General features: G+C 44.0%; 1 protein-coding gene and 1 pseudogene across 1 annotated transcript in view; both read right to left on the bottom strand.

Annotated features, from left to right (window-relative positions):
- Positions 1 to 21,281, bottom strand: part of FAM78B (family with sequence similarity 78 member B) — a 100,350-nt gene that overhangs the window by 54,256 nt on the left and 24,813 nt on the right. The gene's annotated exons all lie outside the window — the stretch shown is intronic.
- LOC128595614 (tripartite motif-containing protein 60-like) lies at positions 8,399 to 9,855 on the bottom strand (annotated as a pseudogene).

The following is a 21,281-nucleotide window of genomic DNA, read 5'->3' as shown; positions in this document are numbered from 1 at the left end:
ATATGGATTTAAAGTGTCCCAGTGTACTGCTAGAATATTAGGAAAAGACAGCATATGGCATATGCTCCGCATGTAATTCTGCTCCTGCTGTTAACTTAGTTAAATCCAAACTCTGATTCTTCCTGCTTATAAAAAGGTGCTTTGCACAGGGACGAAGGCCTAGGCTGAGTTGCTTTTGTTTTCTCCTCAATGTTATTTTTTGAGGGTCAACTACATACGCCTTAAAAAAGAGGAGCCTTTCCCCGGGGAGGGAGTGAGACTTTTCAGCCATGTGTGTGGAGGAATTTGGGAAACGCTCCGCTTTGATGCTCTTCCCTGGCCCTTCTCCAGTGCTCAGGGTTCCTGACTCCCACTTGCTCCCCTTGTCTGCTCTCATCCCATTATTGGAAGCCCTTGTCTCAGGGATCCAGAGTCAAAACTGTAGTCCCTGCGCCTCCTCCCCTTCATCACCCTCACAGACCAGGCTGCGTCTCCTGCACTACCTTCTTGCTAACCTTGTCCTCCCTTTTCCAGCTGCTATGGCTCTATTCAGGTCCCCTCAGCCACCTTGTGGGGGTGTCTCCTCACTACTCTAATCCACTCCAGACATGACTGCCACACGACCCCCTCCAACACAGCTCTGAGCAGGCCAACCCACTGCCCACTAAGTTAGGGACATCGCCCGGAACTCAGAGCCTCTGTAGACCAACACGGGTCTCACCTCCCACTCCCTTCTCATCAAGCTCTAGTGCTCTTGCCCAGACCACTCTGCCCCCTCTGCTTTGACACCCCCCACCCCATACCCTGCCAGATCCTACCATCCCGTCTCTGGCTACTGAGATTCTACCCGACGCCCAGGGCCTCTCCCAACATCACCTCCTTCCTGAAGTGTTTTCTCTCTGCAACCCGAGAGCTTCTTTCTGGTCTTAGGTGCGTACAGTCTGCATACGAGTCATCTCCATGCTCAAATATTCCTCCCATAAGAATTTACTCTCCATGAAGACAGGCACCATACTCATCTTTGTGGCCCTTCACTTCACACACAGTATTAAATACATTTTTGAAAAGGAGAAAATCCTTTGAATTGCATGGGGTAAAGCATGAACCTATCAGGTTACTTGCTGGACCACATGGGGGTATGGAACAGAATGTGCTGTTTCTTCTTTTGGCTTCTAGGTAAGTATAGACAAAACAGAGAGGATCACAATGCCGGGGGGGGGGCGGGGGGAGGAGAAGGAGGACGACCATGATGCCCTTTATTCCCACACATAGTCGTTTGGTGATTCTCCACAATCCTATGTGTTAATGCAATGCTTCTTAAGTGGGGGCAATTTTGCCCCCCAGCCCCTGGGGACGTTTGGCTACATCTGATGATACTTCTGGTTGTCACAATTGAGAGGTGCTATTGCTATTTAGCGGGTAGAGGCCACAGATGCTGTTAAACATCCCACAATTCACAAAATAGCTTCCTGCAACAAAGAACCATCCAAGCCAAAATGTCACTGGTGCTGCAGCTGAGAAACCCGGAATCAATGTAAAATGGTGTGATTAACCCCAGGACCAAGTGGAAGAAACTGAGGCACAAAGAAGTTATAGATATTTAAGTGGCAGAAATAGGTTCAGCCTCAGTTTCCTGACTCTTGGACCTGGATTCCCTCTCCTAGAAGAAAGAGCTCTCCTACGTGCCCATCTGCATAACCAGATGCCACACCAGCCCCGAGAAGTATCAGACGTGACAAAGAAAGCTGGCATTGTTAAGGTTGGTGCATGTCAAGGGGGCACAAGGCTGTGGGCCCAGTTGCATCTCGGTCTATCTGTGCCTCCCTGAAGTGGCTTTTTATAGAGCCTCCAAATTAAACAAGACAGTGGGGGACAATGACAGAAGCCCACAGGGTAGCTAAGCCCTATCGCAGTGGGCCAGGCAAGAACGCTCCAGTGCTGAAGCAACACTACTGGGCTGAGGAGAGGGTCCGGGAGAGGAAACTACCTCCTGACAGTGGATGATTGAACCCTCCAGAGACAGTGACTGAGACCAAACAACAGCATCATCAGTTTTCCTTACTCAAAGAGCTGTGATGGAGTCTGGGAAGGCGCCCAAGGAGAGCAGACATCCTTGTGATGGGAACACCGTGCTGGGAAATGCTACACCAAGCCTTGGTACTGGATGTCTTGACTCAAGAGAAAAAAGGGGGCAGAATGACGGCATGGAGGAGGGGGGCCCGGACGGCACTGTCCCTAACATGTGGCCCTTGTCCTGAAACCTACCCCGTGCATGAGAACAGCAGAGTGGAGAAGGGCTGGGTAGGACTGACCTGGGGAGGAAGAGACTTAGGGGCCATGAGGGTGTCTTCAATTCTCTGCAGGGCAGCCATGTCTATCTGTGAGAAGACTTATCTTGGGGGGCTGTGGTGGGCAGAATTGGGATTCATGGGGATAATAAAATTTGACTGACTTGGGCTTAATATGAGGAAGAATGGGGAGATGGTCTAAAATGGCATCAAGTTCCATGTCGCTGGGGCCCAGGGTGAGCAGGATGACTTCTAAGGGACATTGAGGGAGTTCCTAGTTGAGAACTCTCAAAGTCCTATTATGTTTTATGAAAGAAAAATCAAGATTACATGGCTATGTGTTAACCACATACCTATAATGTGAGCTGAAGACCTCAGGGCTGTCTAGGGTGGGGCATAGGACTTGAAGAAACCCTACCCCCACGAGACAGAAGATTGTCAGAGAGCACAGGACACTCATGCCTTACATTGTGATGGTAGCATCTGTACACTGGTCTCCCTCTGATGAAAACTGTTGACTGCAGCTGAGAGGCTTCTGCTTCTATCTGAGGCTAAAAGGCCAGAAGGCCACAAAACGCCTAAACATAGCTTCTTCCAATTTAAAAGTATCGTTAGCAAATAACTCTACAGTAAGAGCAACTGGCTATGAAGGCTGCACCTGTAGCTCAATGGGTAGGGCGCCAACCGCATTGTGGCTGGCAGGTTGGAACCTGGACAGGGCCTGCTAAAACAACCATGACAACTGTAACAAAAAAATAGCTGGGCATTGTGGCAGGCGCTTGTAGTCCCAGCTGCTTGGGAGGCTGAGGCAAGAGAGTTGCTTGAGCCCAAGAGTTTGAGGTTGCTGTGAGCTGTGATGCCACTACACTCTACCAAGGGTGACAGCTTGAGACTCTGTCTCAAAAAAAAAAAAAAATAAAAAAGACATAATGAATGAATGAATATGATGTGTTCAGTGATATCATTACTATTATATAACACGGGGATTAAGCAGCTCACATAAATAGTGGAAAGGTGTTTTGGCTTTTCTGTCCTTTGTCAGGTAGAGGAGTGGCCCCAGACGACCCCTGGCCCTGGCCCTCAGTGTGAACAGCACGGCACACTGGACTTGAATGATACTGCCTGGGTTGAAATTCTAGCATGCAATTTAACAGCATGACTCTGGGCAAGTCATTTAATTTTTATGTTGAAGTTTCCTCATTTGCAAAATGGGGATAATCACACTACTTATAATTATATTGTTGAGGATTAAATATTTGTGAAATACATAAAACAGGGTGTGTGCATAGAAAGTGGCTTGTGAGTGTCAACCATCACCAAGGGCCTTCCCATGTCACCTGTTTCTCCTGCATAGCAGTGGGAGTCTCCCTTCCTCCATTCTCCCAAAGGGTGAATATCCACCTGACTGCTGCTCTCTCCCACCAAATCATTCCAACTAATTAGACAAAGGTTCTCATGTTAGGATGAAGTCACTGAGTTCAAACGCCACTTGCTTCTAGTTGTTTTATTGTGAAGAATCCACTATAAAAATATACTACATCAGTTAAGGGAACTAGTAAGGTCAGCTTTACTTCTTACTACTCCCAAATACTGTTAGATAAACAGTGACTTGAGTTACAACACCAGCTTATCAGAGTGGTGAAGCTGCTTCATAATATCTGCTGCCTTCCCACAATGAACCATGATGAAAGTGATAAAGGCAGTTTGCACAGGTGTGACTGTTGTGTTCATCATGCCTTGTGGGACAGAATCTATGGGGCCAGTCTGAGGTCATCAGCAACACTGAAAATTTGTTGGGGAATTTGGGGAAGGCAGGGGTTATTCATCAAGCTAGCCAAGAGGACTGATGACCTGGAAATGGCAGAGTGGCCCTCTTTTTCTCTTTGAGAATAAGATTTCTGCTAGAGGCCAGACCCCAGTGTTCTTCTTTGCTTCCTGGAGGAGTAAGGGGTAGGCGTTGCACAGCTGCATGCCCCGATCTGGCAGCTGCATGATAGTACCTGAAACTCCAAATAAGGTACCCATTGGTCTTCCTCCAGACCTGGTTCTGAGCACTCTCAGGAAAAGAGCAGATGCCTGTTGTTACCACAGAACCTTACATTTAGAGTACACTTTACTAAACATGCATGTATGTTGGAGGTACAATTTCTTAAACAAAACAAGAGAACCTGCAATTTGCATGCTCTGCCAGCAGGTGACAGTGACATGAACCAAATCACAAGATGTCTTTGCTTCATGTGGGGAATCTTTCCTCAAATTCCACAAATGTATAATAACTGTTATTTCCAGTGAGTTTTGAAAATATATACAACTTTTAAATGTATCTATGAAGCTGGGCAATCTTCAACAAAAAGGAATGGTAAATACAATGTGGAATAGTGAATCTGATTTTTAGTGATTAGGAATGTACTCCAAGGCTAATCTAACATCTATTTAATTTGAACAGGATTATGCACAGCTGTAGGCTTCAGGCCACCTTCTCCAGGCCATCTGTTCCAGAAACACTGGTTTCTCCTACTCTGATGGTCACTCATGAGGCACTTACCATTATAACCGTCCTGTTCTGGAACTCCCATCTCCTTTCCCTGAATATTATTATTTACTGAACACTTTATGATAGGAACTAGGCAAGATGCTTTATGCCACTAGTCTCATTTTGCCCTCATTACAATCCCACAAACTCCACGTTCTTATCTCTACTTTACCAACAGAATTCTGAGATTTGGCGGTGTCTGAGCCCAGATCTTTCTTACTCCCACACTAGCGCACTCTCTCCCGCTATTCTTTCCCAAGTTCAGAGAAAAGCAAGCTTGGAGAGGCTCCTCGTGCTGACAGGGTTTCCTTAAACTGTCCCCACAATATTCAGTTTCTTTGGTCAGAAAGAAGAAATGCTTGATTTTATCCTTTCTGGAAGATAAGATAAAGCAACCCCCTCCCCCAACCCAACTGTTCTTTTATTCTAGGGACTCTCCGAATGAATGTGCATATAATGCTTATATATTGATCTGGAGAACTTTATCCCTCTCTTTGCAGTAACAAAAACCAGGCAGGAAAGGTGAGCTGCACCTAGCTAGCGGTAGAGGCAGGATTGAGTTTGGGTTGCCCATGTTAATGGTTGGGCTTCTGGCTTTTCCAAATCATTCCAGAGAATTCTGAGGAAGAGGTTATTTGAAAGAGACCAAAACATTAAAAAAAAAAAAAAAAAAAGAATAGAGTAAGCTGGCTAAATTGGCCTAAAACATCAGAGCATATGAATTTAAAAGTACTTCAGTAGGTCAGACTAGCATTCAGCCACCAAATATTCTGTTCCTGATGGTGGCATCCTGAGGGTCATGGGAGAATATGGGGACTCATCCATAATGTTAACTGGGAACATTTAGGAAATGTCCCCTTACTTCCTTTAAGTAACCCAATTTGTATCTGTCATCCATGACGCTCTCTCAAAGTTTGTTCCTGGAACCTATTTATCATTTCAGCCCATACTGTTTCTGGGAATAATGAGTTTCACACATTTACTACCCAGGGTGTAAAGTACTGCTTCCCTTCATTTGGCCTAAAACTATCAAGCTCTTTGGCTCTGCTCAGCAGGGCAAGATGAGAAACCATTAACATTTTTCACCTGAAGAATTATTTTTAAAGAAGCTAATTAAATCTACAATGAAAACAGGTACATTACTATGCAAACACATTAATTAGGCCAATTTTGAGGTCCCTACAAGTTCCCGGAAACTTCAATCCACCTACAGAGGCTGACTTTTCACAGAGGACATCCAGTTAGGACCTACTTCAGGAGGAATTTTCTTTTTTTCTTTCTTGAAGAGATACAGTCTCTCTCTCTCTCTTTTTTTTTTTAAGAGATAGTCTTACTCTGTTGCCCTTGGAAGAGTGCTGTGTCATCACAGCTCACAGCAACCTCCAGCTCTTGGGGTTAGGCGATTCTCTTGCCTCAGCCTCCCGAGTAGCTGGGACTACAGGCACCTGCCACAAAGCTGGGCTATTTATTGTTGTTGAAGTTTGGCCAAGGCTGGGTTCAAACCTGCCACCCTCGATATACGGGGCTGGTGCCCAACTCACTGAGCCACAGGTGCCGCCCCAGTAGGAATTTTCTTTAGACACCTATATGGACATGGTTTATATCTCAGAAGAAAAATGGGAAAAAAGTAAGACTTAGGGGACAGGAATATATACAACCTATAACTTAAGTATATGGCAATGACTGGAAAACACATTCTTTTGTTTTCAAAGTCCAAAACTCTGAAAACAATTCCTCTTTGGACAAATGGTACATTGGGATGGATGACCAATTCCAGTGTCTCTAGCTGGGAGATGGGATGACAGGGAACATCAACCCGAGGATGAGTCACATTGCGTTGCCCGAATCCTCCCAGATCAGGCTGCAGAGTGAAAGCACACATTTCCCCTTGCCTGTTTCGCTAGCAGTAAGTAATAAGCTTCCCTTGCTTTTCTTCTCAGTCCAATAGTATGAGGCAGGTCGGGTGCAGACACTCTTCTTGAAGATTCAGGGAAAGGACAGATAGACGGCACTCTCCGAGTCTCCTTTTGCAGCCAGGAGAGGAAAGAGATGAAGGAACCAAGCCAGAGGGGATTCCAGATAGAAAAGTTTCCACTGTGGGCTCATGGTTCTGGATCACACAGAGCAGGCTGAGCACTTCTAACCCAACACCCTGCCTCTGTCGAGTGGGAAGGAGGGCATGAAGGCCCAGTGAACTTCTCTTCCCTAAATAGTCACATTCTCTGGGTGTTCTGCAGAGACAGTGCAAAGGATAATAACCCTAGGTATTTTAGAATCAGTACAGACAAAACCTGTTTTCCAAAAGCTGGTTTCTGATATATTAAGAAGAGAACTAGTCTCCCAAGACTTATGAAATCCCCAAGGGTTCCTGCATTCTCCAGACAGAGCAGAAAGAGCATGGCAAGCCTCCATGCTACATCTTTTCAAACAGCTCTTTTTAAGGGCATGTGTCACTCAGTAGGATTCGAGGTGGACTAAGTACCGTGTCTTAAACAAACCCTGCCAGTAATTTGCTTGCCTATGGGAGCAGCTGGGAACCAGCAAAGGACACTGAGGATGTAACAGAACAAGGCTGTAAGAATTCTGACGCACGGAGGGTGTCAGGGATTTAATAAGAGTTCTATCTTTTAGCAATGCCTGAATTCACAGCATGGCTTTTCCCAAGAAGCGCCAAGTGCTTTAAAGATGACACGCTAATCTTCACAGAGCCTGGGTAATGCAACGTGGAGCCTGCAGGGATGGGGTGTGAGGGTTGGGAGGCCGACTTCTAGCTGTGAGCTGGCCCCGTGAGTGGATCGGTGACGTGGGCAACAGGACAGCTGTCTCCAGGCGCCTCATCTTTTTGCCCTCACAGGACTGCCATGGCCGCCAGGTCTCATTCTTGATCCAGAACCCCTTCCTCTCTCTCTCTTTACAGCAGCATAACTTCATCGGTAAGTCATAGTAAAAAGTAAAAGAGCCAAAGGGCAACAGAAAGGTCTGACAAAGGAGAAGTGAGCTCCCGGAAGGGAAGGGAACTTTATGAGATGAAAAAAACCCTCATATCTACTCGAGGCCCCAGGCTACCCTGCCCTTAATCAGGGAGGTGCATCTGAGGACCAGCTGTAGCAACACAGCTAGCTTGGACGGTCAACAGTCAGCTGTGGCTCAGTCCCTGAGCCAGAAGAGGATGTGGATGCCTGGTGGAAACTCCAGGGCCGGTGTGTTAGCACAGGGCCTGCTTCAGACCGGCACGTCCTGCTGTTTGCTAATTGAATGGACTTTTTTTTCAACAGCAAAAATTATTGGGCTTCTATTGGCGATTACTAGAGTAATAGATTTTCTTTAAGTAACACGCTTCATGAGTAATACATTTTTCAAGTATTTTATCTTAGAATTTCTAAGGCATCTTCCAATTGGACTCTATGATTTATCTACAAAGTAGGCACTATCATCCCATTTTTAGAAATTGCTAAAAATGAGATTAAAAATTAGGCTGGTTGTTTGTAGGAACAACCAAAAAAAAAAAAATAAAGAATTGTCCAGCTTAGATTTATAGGCTCAGTTATGTCCACAGACTGAAAGGCAAAGAAACAAATGAGAGTCTTCCAATAGTTCATCATTCAGAATCTGTTACTGTACAGACTTTAAGAGGTTTTGAGTCAGTTCCAGTATAGAAATAAGACCAATGTGGTCCTGTGAAATTATCATTCAACTATACAGAAGAGATCCTTCATTCAAATTGTAAAAGGAAACTACTCATTTCAAAGTCTAAAAAAATTATAATCTCGCTAGGTTATTACGTTTGGCAGAAGATTAACTTTCTTAGGACCTAATGCAATATAATTACTCTCACTACATCACCCAATTCCCCAAAATCCATTCTGTACTAACATTGGTTGATTCTGACTCTTCTTCCTTCTGAGAAGGGACTGATCACAGACACACCCACAACCCATTCAGGCTTGTCTTTCACTTCTGCTTCCCAGTACTGTCTGCCAGACTGGTATCTCTTAGAACCCACAATAGTTGAGCACAGATAAAGTCTTCCTAGGTTATAAGGTAAGTTTTGTGCTGAACTTCCACATGGCACAATTTTTCTGTCTTCCAAGACAAAAAGTTTACGATGTGCTCTTAGAGGATCTAGAATTACATCTACTTGAAATCGCCTGATAATATTGTTAAGGCCAGAATATTGTGGAGGAAAACAGTAACCATAGTCTTCCAATTTGAATGAAAATGGTTCAGGGCATTTTAAGTTTTTATACCTGTGATAGATACTCTTAACATTTGCCAGTAATTCCAGTTTTGACTTGGCATATTTGCCCTTGATTTCCTTTAATACGTATTTTAATGAGGCGGCACGATCTGAAATTTTTGTTAGGTTTTCATTTAGTTTTGCTAAAACATCCATTTCTTCATCTTGTAATTGTCTGAGAACAGTCTCTTGCTGATTTTGGAGAAACAACCTAAGTTGCTCAAATTCAGACTTAACTTCTTCTCTCTTATGTTTTACCTTTTTTCCCGGTTTCAGGGATTTTCTGGTTTGCATAGTTAACACTTTTTCCAAACAGTTCCACACTCTCCTCCCATGCTGCAGTGTAACACTCCAAATTTTTCCTATGAAAGGGTGCAGCCTTCTGTATGGGTCAAACACGGTTGATGCTGGTGATCAGTGGAGGAACTGCACTGCAGACATAAAATCTCTTGGTCTTTGTCACAGAATAAGGTCAGAACCTGACTGTGCTTCTCACATACAAGCGTCTCCTCCTGCCACTTCCTCTTGGTTCCTCTTACCTGGATTAGCTTTGCCATCTCAGTCAAATTACCCAGCTGTTGATTGCTTATGAATTTCCTTTCAGGACAGCTAAAGTGGCAAAAAGGGGAGGGGAAACTGTCATCTAGATCCTTCTAAGACATACTGATACAGGAGTGACAGAAGTTAAGATCACAGCTGATGGTTACTGAGTCTTTCAAGTAGTCCAGACAGATGGGACAGCTAGCTCCCACGTGTAGGTCTGACAGCACCATCACAAACTCCACTGAGCTGTGAACGAAGGTGGTAGGTAACTTCATGCTTCTTCTAGCAAAGCCCGGCTCTCTAGAGCTGAAGATCCAGCAGGCAGTGGGTATCTTCCCCCAGACCTTGAAAGCTGAACAGCTGCCGGTTTTACTGACTTGGCTTGTTGGTGGCAGTCTCCAAAACCTTGTTTAGCCCTCTGCTCTTAGCTCCAGAGTCCACTGAACACTCCACAGCCCATAGCCTACTGCGTTACAAGACATTAGCCAGGCTGCTGCTCTTCACACTCAATGATTTGAAGTCAGGCTTGATCATTTCATTACTCAAGAAAGTACCCTCAGAACCAAGGTAAGGAACCCTTCCTGAGGAGGTGGATTAGGGATGGCGTGCAATTTCATTTCAGGTGCTAACGCCAGTTTTCAGCAGTGGGTGCTGGCTCCCAGGAGCCCTTTTCTGAGGACTCTGGGGCTGTACCTGGCTCAGTGGGACAGTGTGCTGTGATCAATTAGTCATGTCTGCCACAGGCATGGAAATGATTAATAGGACCAAAGATGTCACCTATTTGCCATATATATTTTTTCTAGTACAATCTCTTTTTTAAAGATAATGAAATTAAGCATCAGAAAATAGATGTATTCTAAGTCACAGTTGGACATACCCAGTATGTTCTGGAACTCAACTGTGACTGGAACTGAAATGTGAAGCCAAGAATCTTGACTATAAGTACTTTTTCTCACTGTCCGGCTATCCTGGTCTGAATACTAGTTATAGCTCCATAAGATGGATAAATGAGCTCCTGTAACTCAGTTACCTGACCCCCAAGATTACAGGGAATAATCTCTGCTTTATCTATCTCACAGAATTACTAACAATCAAATAAAATGTGGGAATCCCACAACTTTGAGCTCCCAGGCCCCTGTTCTTGCTATTGCACCACGATGCTATGAATAGATGTGAAAACACTGGAAAGCATAAGCAGCCCTATAAAGCGCAGCGCAGCATTACGGGAAGTAAGGGTTCTGCTTCAGCTGCATCTGCTCCAAACGGCGGGCTTCCTCGCTACGGTCCACATGCAGGAGCACAGAGGAAATCACAGCCGATAACAGAAGCAGACCCTGGTCTCCCTGGAGGCAGATGGTCCCGGGATGTCTGGGACCAGAGCATGTGGCTGGAGGCAAATACTCCTGACAGGGTGGGGCTTCTGTCCTTTTATGTCTTTCTCGTCTCTGCTTCCTGCTCTCAGAGTGATACCCTACTAGTCAGTGAGTATGAAGTTGTGATTGGTACTTGGGACACTACACCTAGACTCCCTTCTCCCCAGAAAAGAAGGTGGTGGTGGTAGGACCCAGAAGGGAGTGAGGCTGGTTCTTGGGTCTCCACTTGGTGGTTTCCCCTTGTCTGTCTCTGACTGCTCTTCCTCACTCGCCTCATCAATGGCTCCATCTCCCACCTCTCCTGCCTTCCATCTCCTTCTCTCCCTCCTGACTCACTCTTTTAGGTCCTTCAACCCAGCTGTCAGTCCCCTGGGGGTTTCCTTCTTCAGCCTCAGTATCACAGCAATCTCAAGAAAAGGCAACTGTTCGTCCCAACCCCCACGGAAATGTACATTTTTAAAGCACTGCTCTTTGGTGCCTTCTCATAAGAACAGCCTGTTGCAGTTACCTTGTCTCTGTTCTACAGTGAAGAGTTGCCATGAGGCAGAGGTCATATTTAGCTTAGTAAAGTTAGATCAGAGGGGCCACTCATCTTAACAAGCCTTAAATTCATGGGATTGCTGAGTTGAAAGGGACCAATTAGGTCATTTATTCTAAGCAGCCCCAGCCTTTGGAAGCAGATTTCTAAGTACTCAACGTATTACTTAATGCAAAGAACTCATCAGCTCACAGGCAGCTCATCTTGAGGGTCCAAGGAGCTCCTGCCCATGGGATTTATTTTACTTTTGGACAGTCTGTGTTCACTAGAATGTGAACTCCATCAGGGTAAGAATTCTTGTCTGTTTTATTCATTACTGCATCATTATTGCCTAGAATAGTGCCTGGCACATAGCAGACACTCAGTATTTGTAGACTGAATGAATAACTGGTCTTGTTTATAGCCCTTGGGGCCTTTCGAAAGAATCTAATCCTTTTCATCTTCTGCATGACAGCCCCTCAAATAATTCAAGACAGCTGTCACATTCGCTGAGTCGTCTCCCTGCATGATTAAACATTTACAGTTCTTGAACATTAGATGAAGACCATCCAGGCCCTTTGCCATCTTGGGGTATTTTCTGAATGTGCTCTAGAATCACAAAGCAGCAAGGCAGGGATCAGAAATATTTCTAGGCGGCCCACACTCTCATTTTACAGATAGAGAATGGAGGCGACAAGGGATAGCAGCTCTATTAGAAAAGGAAGCCCGCACTCTGGGTTTTATTCAGCAAGAGATGAACCAACATCAGAAATAAGCTTCATGCTGCAGAAACTTTGTAGGCAAAACAAATCCTAGACCATTCTGTTTCCAGTCTTCTTGATGCTATCTCTACGAGTAGCAGAATTCCAGAACAAGCATCTCCAAAACCAACCCACGATAGCTTCCTATGCAATCAGAGTCTTTATTCACTCAGTAAGTATTGAGAGTACCGTGTGTGCCTTGAACTGCACTGGGTTTGGGGGATATGGAGCTGAAGACGTTTCTGCACACTTGACACTTACAGTCTAGTGGAGACATCTAAGCAAATAATTAAAATTCTACCAAATGGCCACAATGATGAGGCAGAGTTCAGAGGGAAAAGAGAAAAAGGAGGGACCCTAAGGTAGCCTCAGGGAGGTGGGGGAAGATTTCCTGGAGGAAGGGGCAGCATTTGAACACCAAGAAGACCAAGTGTGTCTGCGTTGTGTGCACGACTGGCTTTAGCTCAAATCCTGGTGTGTGTTTGGTATACAGCTGGGGGTGAGGTGGGGGAAGGCTGCAGCACCTGCAGGCCTTAACCAGACTCATGGATCCCAAAGGACTGTGGATACCAGCAGTGTCTAGAAACAGCAGAGTAGGGCTTTCAACCAGAGAGAGCTCAACAGCTTTGTGAGGGTCCTCCTGTGGCTGTTGCTTCCTCATGAAAATCCAAGTTGAGCTGTCCTGCTCTGGGGTAAAGGCTGTACTCTTCCAGATGTGAAGTCAAGTGGCAGCTGCCTAGTGCTACTGCCAGGGGCTCCTTGGAGGTAGGATATGATAAAGGCCATGTGGAATGGGGGGTGGAGGTGGGGGCAGGTTTCTGCAGACCTTTTCAAAAGACTGCTTTACATGAGCAGGAAAGGAAGTTTAGTGCGCAAATGCTTCTGACAAATTCCAGCAGGGCTACACTCCTCTCAGGAATAAGATGACATTTCTAATAGTGACTTGGATCAGTAGCATTGCTCTCTCCCCACCGCAAGCATCAAATATACAGGTTGCATGTTCCATCTCCCATAGCACAGTCCACCACTAATATGTGGCTCCTAAGCATCGCTGCCACCCAGACAAAGAATGCTGACTTGCAGGGAACAGCGAGACCACAGCCTGATGAGAGAACCAGCCCCAGCCTGACTGTGCCCTGGGAGGATCTGGATTGGACACTGTGGATATGCAAATTGGACTCGAGACATTGTTGGGGGCTAGAAACTGTGACCATAAATCTGGCAAAGCAGACAGGAGCCTTACAAGGCTCAGGCTTTCAGGAAATGATAGTTAGGGTGACAATAAATCTAAGAGTCGACTTAACTGAGTCAAAGGAGGGAGAGAGGCACCATCATCTCTGCTTAAGGGAAGGGTGATAAAAGTAATCTGCAGGATCCTCTATCTTTTGCTAGGTTGTTGAAGCTGAATAAGTCATCGTGGTGTGCCTCACTTTCCCTTACTGTAAATGATGGTCTAGTGGCTGATTACTAGAAAACATGGCGTGGTTTGCGAAGGTTTTCTAAGAAAATGCTTATGATAAAACACACTGAAGGAGAGGTGGAGCAAGATGGCGGCTGAGTAACAGTTTCCCTGCAACTGGACACAGTGAGTCTGGGGAGATAAGACTCCAGACATCTCTGGCTGGTGGGATCTGCCTATAATCATTCCTTTGAGGATACAAGGAGTCAGAAAGGGACTTCTCGACCCCAAGAGGAGGACAAAAACAGTGGAAAACTGGCAAGTGGTTGCGTGTGTTCTATTGACCTAATCCCGCTGGCAGCCATAAATACAAGCAGCAGTGAGACTGTAAATTGGAAAGGCCTTACCTATGAACTGTTTCGGTGTTTTTGGACTTGGCACTCAGTTGAACTACCTTAGGGAGAGCTTGAGCAGGAGTGCGGAGAACTTTGGTCATTGTCTAGGGCCCCAGACTGAGCCACTGAGCTGGACGGAGGTACTAGTGGTTGGCCAGGGGCCGCAAGGAGCCATTGTGAGAGAACTGCCCCGGCAAGCTCCGCCCTCAGGGTCACAGAACAAGGATTGGGTGGGAGCTAGTAACCTAGTGACTGAGTAGCCTAAAGGCAGAAACTGAGCTGCCTTACAGCCCTAACCCTCAGGAGCAGAGTGAGACCGGTTTTGGCACACTGGAGCCTTGGGCTGTTGCCCTGGGTAGAGTGCTGTGGTGTCACAGCTCATAGCAACTGCAAACTCCTGGCCTTGGTGCCACCCAGACCTCCATAAGAGCTGCACCGTGACCTGCAACCCATGACCTGCGCAAGCCGGGCCTCCACATACCCTGACCAGGAACTGTGGGAGCCGCGCAACCCTGCGTCCTCCCTCCTATACCCTTGCTGCCTCCACACAGGCCCGCTCGTCTGGCCAGGGACTCCGGTAGCCGTGTGCCCTCCGGAGCCCTCCCTGCCTCTGTGCAGAGCACTACTCCTGGCCCGAGACAGCTGGAGCCTTGGGCTCTCTGTGCCAAAGTCACTGGGTGCCAGGCACTTCCAGAACTGTGCGCATCGCCTCCCACCCTGTTGCTCAATCCGGGTGTGTCACACTCCGGAGCTGCTTCCACAACCAGAACTCCCTGGCTGGGGCAGCCCCAGAGGAACTACACAGAGTCACTCCCTACAAAGATCCAGCAACAATGGAGTGATCCTGCTGGGGTCTAATCTTGGAGAGACACCTCCCTAACTCTGAGGACAGCCAGAGGCAATGGCAAAAAACAATTATGAGGCGAAATCAACAGAAAAACTCTGGCAATATGAATAATCAGAGTAGATCAACTCCCCCAAGGATCAATGGGGCCGACACAGCACAAGATCCCATACACAAACAAATAGCTGAGATGTCAGAAACTGAATTCAGAATCTGGATAGCAAATAAGATTGAATTAGAATTCCAAGCAGTAACCCAAAAGATATCTCAAGAATCCAACGAATTCAAAGACCAAATGACCAAAGATTTTGACACATTGAGACAACAAGTTGCAGCCCTCAAAGATCTGAGAAACACAGTAGAATCCCTCAGTATCAGAATGGAGCAAGCAGAAGAAAGGATTTCTGACATTGAAGACAAAGCTTTTGAACGCTCCCAAACTCTCAAAGAGGAAGAGAAATGGAGGGCAAAAACAGATCACTCTCTCAGAGAGCTCTGGGATAATTAGAAGAAAACCAATATTTGTCTTATAGGGGTCCCTCAAAGCGACAAAGTGGCTTCACAAGGCACAGAGTCTCTTCTCCATGAGATTATGAAGGAGAACTTTCCAGACATGCAAGAGATTCTGAAATTCAGATAGCAGACAGTTTCAGAACTCCAGCACGACTCAACCCAAATAAGACATCCCTCAGACACATCATAATCAATTTCACTAAAGTTAATATGAAGGAGAAAATTCTGAAAGCAGCCAGACGAAAGAAAACCATCACCTACAAGGCAAGAATATTAGAATAACTGCAGATATCTCTGCTGAAACCTTTCAAGCTAGAAGAGGATGGTCATCGACTTTTAATCTCCTAAAACAAAATAACTTTCAACCCAGAATCCTGTACCCAGCTAAACTGAGTTTCATTTATGACGGACAAACTAAATACTTCAAGGACATTCACATGTTGAAGAAATTTGCCATAACTAAACCAGCTCTCCAGGATATTCTCGGACCTATCCTCCATAAAGACCAGCGTAATCCTCCACCACAAAAGTAAACCCACTAGAAAATTTTGATCAAATTCCAACTTCCATAATCGCAAAAGGATTAAAAATGTCCACCGGACTCTTGAAAGGCTTATCAATATTCTCAATTAATGTAAATGGTTTCAATTGTCCTCTAAAGAGGCACAGGTTGGCTGACTGGATACAACAACTCAAGCCAGATATCTGCTGCATACAAGAATCGCATCTTACTTTAAAAAATATAGACTCAAGGTGAAAGGATGGTCATCTATACTTCAGGCAAATGGAAAGCAGAAAAAAGCAGGCGTTGCAATTGTATTTGCAGACGCAATAGGCTTTAAACCAACCAAAATGAAGAATAAGAACCATATTTGTTAAAGGTAATACTCTCAATATGATGAGATTTCAATTATTAATATTTATGCACCCAACCAGAACGCACCTCAATTTATAAGAGAAACTCTAACAGACATGAGCAACTTGATTTCCTCCAGTTCCACAGTAGTTGGAGATTTTAACACCCCTTTAGCAGTGCTGGATAGATCCTCCAAAAAGAAGCTAAGCAAAGAAATTTTAGATTTAAACTTAACCATTCAACATCTGGACTTAACAGACATCTACAGCACATTTCATCCCAACAAAACTGAATACACATTCTTCTCATCAGCCCACGGAACATACTCCAAAATCTACCACATCCTGGGCCACAAATATAACCTCAGCAAATTAAAAAAAATAGAAATTATTCCTTGCATCTTCTCAGACCATCATGGAATAAAAGTTGAACTCAATAACAACAGGAACCTGCATACCCATACAAAAACATGGAAGCTAAACAACTTTTTGCTAAAGGATAGATGGGTTATAGACGAGATTAAGAACGAAATCACCATATTTTTGGAACAAAACAACAATCAAGACACAAATTACCAGAACCTCTGGGATACTGCAAAGGCAGTCCTAAGAGGGAAATTTATAGCACTGCAAGCCTTCCTCAAGAAAACGGAAAGAGAGGAAGTTAATAACTTAATGGGACATCTCAAGCAACTGGAGAAGGAAGAACACTCCAACCTCAAACCCAGCAGAAGAAAAGAAATAACCAAAATCAGAGCAGAAGTAAATGAAACTGAAAACAAAAGACTTATACAACAGATCAATAAATCCAAAAGTTGTTTTTTTGAAAAGATCAATAAAATAGATAAACCTTTGGCCAACCTAACCAGGAAAAAAAGAGCAAAATCTCTAATTTCATCAATCAGAAATGGTAATGTTGAAATAACAACAGACCCCTCAGAAATTCAAACAATCCTTAACGAACACTACAAGAAACTCTACTCTCAGAAATATGAAAATCTGAAAGAAATCGAGCAATACCTAGAAGTATGCCACCTACCAAGACTTAGCCAGAATGAAGTGGAAATGTTGAACAGGCCTATATCAAGTTCTGAAATAGCATCAAGTATACAAAATCTCCCTAAAATGAAAAGCCTAGGACCAGATGGCTTTATGTCAGAACTCTACCAAACCTTTAAAGAAGAACTAGTAGCCATATTACTAAACCTCTTCCAAAATATAGAAAAAGAAGGAATATTACCCAACACGTTCTACGAAGCAAACATCACCTTCATCCCCAAACCAGGGAAAGACCCAAGAAGAAAAGAAAATTATAGACCAGTATCACTAATAAATATTGATGCTAAAATACTCAATAAGATCCTAACAAACAGAATCCAACAACACATCAAAAAAATTATACACCAAGGCTGATTCAATATACGTAAAACTATAAATGTAATTCAGCACATAAACAAACTAAAAAATAAGGACCATATGATTCTTTCAATCGATGCAGAAAAAGCTTTTGATAATATCCAGCACCCTTTCATGATCAGAACACTTAAGAAAATTGGTATAGAAGGGACATTTCTTAAACTAATAGAGGCCATCTACAGCAAACCCACAGCCAATATCGTATTGAATGGAGTTAAATTGAAATCATTTCCACTTAGATCAGGAACCAGGCAAGGTTGCCCATTGTCTGCATTGCTCTTTAACATTGTAATGGAAGTTTTAGCCATTGCAATTAGGGAAGAAAAGGCGATCAAGGGTATCCACATAGGGTCAGAAGAGGTCAAACTTTCACTCTTTGCAGATATTATGATTGTATATCTGGAAAACACTAGGGATTCTACTACAAAACTCTTAGAAGGGATCAAGGAATACATCAATATCTCAGGCTGCAAAATCAACACCCATAAATCTGTAGCCTTTATATAGACCAACAATAACCAAACCAAAAAAACAGTCAAGGACTGTATTCCTTTCACGGTAGTGCCAAAGAAGATGAAATATTTGGGAGTATACCTAACAAAGGACGTGAAAGATCTCTACAAAGAGAACTAGGAAACTTTAAGAAAAGAAATAGCTGAAGATGGTAACAAATGGAAAAACATCCCATGCTCATGGCTGGGAAGAATCAACATTGTTAAAATGTCTATACTACCCAAAACAATATACAATTTTAATGCAATTCCTATTAAAGGTCCAGTGTCATATTTTAAAGATCTTGAAAAAATAATACTTTGTTTTATATGGAATCAGAAAAAACCTTGAATATCCAAAACATTTCTCAGCTATAAAAACACAGCAGGAGGAATCATGCTATCAGACCTGAGACTGTACTATAAATTGATAGTGATCAAAATAGCATGGTATTGGCACAAAAACAGACAAGTAAATGTCTGGAACAGAATAGAGAACCAAGAGATGAACCCAGCTACTTACCGTTATTTGATCTTTTACAAGCCAACTAAAAACATTCAGTGGGGAAAAGATTCCCTATTTAACAAATGGTGCTGGGCGAACTGGCTGGCAACCTGTAGAAGATTGAAACTGGACCCACATCTTTCACCATTAACTAAGATAGACTCTCACTGGATAAAAGATTTAAACTTAAGACATGAAACTATAAAAATACTAGAAGGAAGTGCAGGGAAAACTCTTGAAGGAATTGGCCTGGGTGAATATTTTATGAGGACTCCCTAGGCAATTGAAGCAATATCAAAAATACACTACTGGGACCTGATCAAACTAAAAAGCTTCTGCACAGCCAAGAACATAGTAAGTAAAGCAAGCAGACAGCCCTCAGAATGGGAGAAAATATTTGCAGGTTATACCTCCGATAAAGGTCTAATAACCAGAATCCACAGAGAACTCAAACGTATTAGCAAGAAAAGAACACGTGATTCCATCTCAGGGTGGGCAAGGGACTTGAAGGAAAACTTCTCTAAAGAAGACACACGCACGATCTACAAACACATGAAAAAAGTTCATCATCCTTTATCATTAGAGAAATGCAAATCAAAACTACTTTGAGACATCACCTAACCCCAGTAAGAGTAGCCCACATAAAAAAATCCCAAAACCAGAGATGTTGGTGTGGATGTGGAGAAAAGGGCACACTTCTACACTGCTGGTGGGAATGCACACTAATATGTTCCTTTTGGAAGGATGTTTGGAGAATACTTATAGACCTAAAGATAGACCTGCCATTCAATCCTATAATTCCTTTGCTAGGTTTATACCCAGAAGACCAAAAATCACAATATAACAAAGTCATCTATACCAGAATGTTTATTGCAACCCAATTCATAATTGCTAAGTCATGGAAGAAGCCCAAGTGCCCATCAATCCACGAATGGACTAGCAAATTGTGGTACATGTGTACCATGGAATATTATGCAGCCGTAAAGAAAGATGAGAGACTTTACCTCTTTCATGTTTACATGGATGGAGCTGGAACATATTCTTCTTACTAAAGTATCTCAGGAATGGAAGAAAAAGTATCCAATGTACTCAGCCCTACTATGAAGCTAAATTATAGCTTTCACATGAAGGCTATAACCCAACTATAGCACAAGACTATGAGGAAAGGGCCAAGGAAGGGGAAGGGAGGGGGGAGGTTAGGGTGGCGGGAGGGTAATGGGTGGGGCCACCTATGGTGCATCTTAGAGTGGGTACAGGAGAAACTTACTAAAGGCAGAATACAAATGTCTACATACAATAACTAAGAAAATGCCATGAAGGCTATGTTGAACAGTTTTATGAGAATATTTCAGATTGTATATGAAACCAGCACATTGTACCCCTTGATTGCACTAATGTACACAGCTATGAGTTAACAATAAAAAACAAACAAACACACACACAATAAAGAAGATTCTCTCTCTCTTTTTTTTTTCATGATTTTTATCCTCCGTGCTCACTGGTCCACCATGGATCTGTTCAATGGAGAAGAAATGCAAAATGGTTCCCCATAATTCTGTTTACTCTTGAAACAACACTGTGGGTCAGGTATTATTACTAATGCATGTACCTTTCAGACAGAGCGAGTATACCTCAGAGAAACCAGGCAACTAGTTCCCACACTACCAACAGCAGAACTCTGACTGCAATATGGTGTTCGGGTACCAAAGCCCAGGTTGCCTCACTGCCTATTTAAGAGAAAGTAGCAGAAATAGAGGGATAAGAAGTATTTTTAAAATAAATGCCCTCTTAACGTATCAGCAATGCTCTCTTGATGTTAAAGGCCAGGACAGTGAGCAGGTGGGACACTCAGAAAGGGTTCATCTGCTGTGGTCCCACAAACATGTATGAGGTGTCTACTGGGGCAGGTGCTAACAGGGGCAGAGCACTGTGCTAGGTACCAGGGACAACAGTACATAAGGTACCAAGCTCTGACTTCTGCCCTCATGGTCTTGGGGGGCGGAGAAACAGAAAAGTCAACACGTAATTACACCATATGGCACAAATGGTTGACACGGTAAGTGCCAATGCTGAGCCCACTGGAGGTTTAGGGACGTGGATGATACTCAGTCCCTAAGAAAGACTGTCCTCTCTCTGAACATCCTAGCCACAGAGATCACCAAACAACTTACAGAAAAAGACTTTCTCCCTGTGTATCCTCCACAGTTCTGAAACTCCTTTGTCTAAGATCACCTTAAAGCTATTGTTATTGAGTATTTTCTCAGTGCTGGGAGCTGGGCCCATAAAAGGCACGTAACAAATATTTGTTAAACTAGCAAAATGTAAAATCTTTAAAAAATCTGCAAGGTAGGAATGTTTATCCCCTTTTTACAGAAAAGGAAAGTATACTGCAGCTGGAAGGTGATGGGAGGTGCATACTCACATGGGGCCTGGCAAAGGGACATGGATGGATACGTGGCAGCTACCTGTGGTTGTCCTGGTGGTTGCCTGATGCACAGTCCATGACAGGTGGCATTGTCTTGTGGCCTTTTAAAAATTTTTATTTTTTGAGAAAAGCGTATCATGGCTGGACACAGTGGCTCATCCCCGTAATCCTAGCACTCTGGGAAGCCAAGGTAGGAGGATTGCTTGG

Source organism: Nycticebus coucang, chromosome 10 (assembly GCF_027406575.1).
Source record: "Nycticebus coucang isolate mNycCou1 chromosome 10, mNycCou1.pri, whole genome shotgun sequence".
Classification (NCBI taxonomy): Eukaryota; Metazoa; Chordata; class Mammalia; order Primates; family Lorisidae; genus Nycticebus; species Nycticebus coucang.
Note: the sequence above shows the minus strand (reverse complement) of the source record. Positions and strands in the feature narration are given on the sequence as shown.